Source organism: Rhinatrema bivittatum, chromosome 3, assembly GCF_901001135.1.
Source record: "Rhinatrema bivittatum chromosome 3, aRhiBiv1.1, whole genome shotgun sequence".
NCBI lineage: Eukaryota > Metazoa > Chordata > Amphibia > Gymnophiona > Rhinatrematidae > Rhinatrema > Rhinatrema bivittatum.
Genome location: NC_042617.1, coordinates 251376668 through 251378854, shown reverse-complemented (window position 1 = coordinate 251378854; position 2187 = coordinate 251376668).

Below are 2187 nucleotides of genomic sequence, written 5' to 3'. Positions count from 1 at the left end.
CAGACAGTCGCTCAGCAGCGCATGGTTCGGAGGAGGTATCTTCAAAGGATACTAATAAGGCATTAGAATTAGGGCATCCCGACAGTGAGGTTCCAATAATAAGAAAAGTAGTCCAAATGTCTGTAACTAAAAACTCAGCTGAGCTAAACAATTCTAACTTATCCCTATCAATTAAAAAGCAGAATGAAAATACATCTCAAAAAAGATATAGTTGTGATGGAGAAGGTACAAAGAAGGGCGACCAAAATGATAAAGGGAATGGAACAACTCCCCTATGAGGAAAGACTAAAGAGGTTAGGACTTTTCAGCTTGGAGAAGAGACGGCTGAAGGGGCATATGATAGAGGTGTTTAAAATCATGAGAGTTCTAGAACGGGTTAATTTGAATCAGTTATTTACTCTTTTGGATAACAGAAAGACTAGAGAGCACTCCATGAAGTTAGCATGTGGCACTGTTCTGTCCCCAGCAGTGGGTACATGTTTGTATCTGTCTATATTGTAGTTTAACTGTGTTTAGTGCAGTCCTCCCTTCTGAGGATTCTTAATACTGAAGCACTGTTTGTAACCTATGATAAAAATCTGTGAGCCTTTGTCTTTAAGACGCCCCCCCCTCCCTCACCATTGGGAGAGCTTGAATCCTATGCAACCTAACAAGTTTTCCAGGGTGCCTTATAGGTTAAAAGGACTGCCCTTCATGCTCCCCCTGTGTTACATGGTTCATAGGCTCACTGCTATTGGACCCTGTCCTCTGTCTCTAGCTGTGTGGAGGCATTTCTTTTGGCAGCTCTCAACGAGAGTCAGTTGCTCCAAGTTTGCCTCTGACTAATGCTGTGCTCTGGTTATCCTCTGAAACAGATTGGGTTTCACCTTCCCTCTTATTGCCATCTTTATGGATAAATCAGCCTCATGTTCCCCTCATCCTTCCCACTTCTACAACAACTTAACTCCTGCAACACAAGAAACTCCCTTCTCCTGTCAAAATTCAAGTTACCAAAGATTCTTGCCTGGAGCTTGCGTCTGAAGTGCCACAATTGTAAGTAAGTTTACTTGTACAATAAACAATTTCAGACTTACAGAATTTTGTCATGAGGACTGATTGGGGGGAAGTTTAGCTGCCTGGATAATAAAACACGGATGTTTTATGTGAGCCAGAACAGACACATTTAAAACTAATCGGAGAAAGTTCTTTTTTACTCGACACACAATTAAACTCTGGAATTTGTTGCCAGAGGATGTGGTTAGTGCAGCTGTGTTTAAAAAAGGATAAGTTCTTAGAGGAGAAGTCTATTACCTGCTATTAATTAAGTAGACTTAGAAAATAGCCACTGCTATTACTAGCAACAGTAACATGGAATAGACTTAGTTTTTGGGTACTTGCCAGGTTCTTGTGGCCTGGATTGGCCACTATTGGAAACAGGATTCTGGGCTTGATGGACCCTTGGTCTGACCCAGAATGGCATGTTCTTATGGGAGTGACATCAGCGAGTCAGAAATCTCTGCCTCCATCTGCTGGTTAGCGTGCATAACCCACTAGTTGGACTAGCTTCCCAGAATGAAAGAGGAAAGCAGAGTTGCTTACCTGTATCAGGTGTTCTCCTAGGACGCAGGATGTTAGTCCTCACACATGGGTGACATCATCAGATGGAGCCCGGCACGGAAAACTTATGTCAACGTTTCTGGAACTTTGATTGAGCATACTGAGCATGCTCAGCATGCCCTAATTATGCATTCACGCGGGGTCCCTCTTCAGTCTCGTAACAGAATTACAATAAAAATAGGAGAAACCCAACTCCGCAGGGTGGTGGGCGGGTTTCGTGAGGACTAACATCCTGCTGTCCTAGGAGAACACCTATTGCAGGTAAGCAACTCTGCTTTCTCCTAGGACAAGCAGGATGGTAGTCTTCAACATGGGTGAATCGCTAGCTACAGGCTGCTTCCCAACACAAAAGGGGACCAACAAGCACCAACCAGGTGCCAACGGGCACAACAACCACAGTGCTATTGGTAACAAAGAGGGAGACAGCCTGAACCCAAACAATGGGCCCTAGGCAGGGAGAGTTGGGTTTTACACCTCAAAGATATTCCAAAGGACAGACTGGCTGAACCTATTGTCACATCGGCCATCCCTATCCAGACAGTAGTGAGATGCAAATGTGTGAAGAGAACACCACGTCGCAGCCCTGCAAAT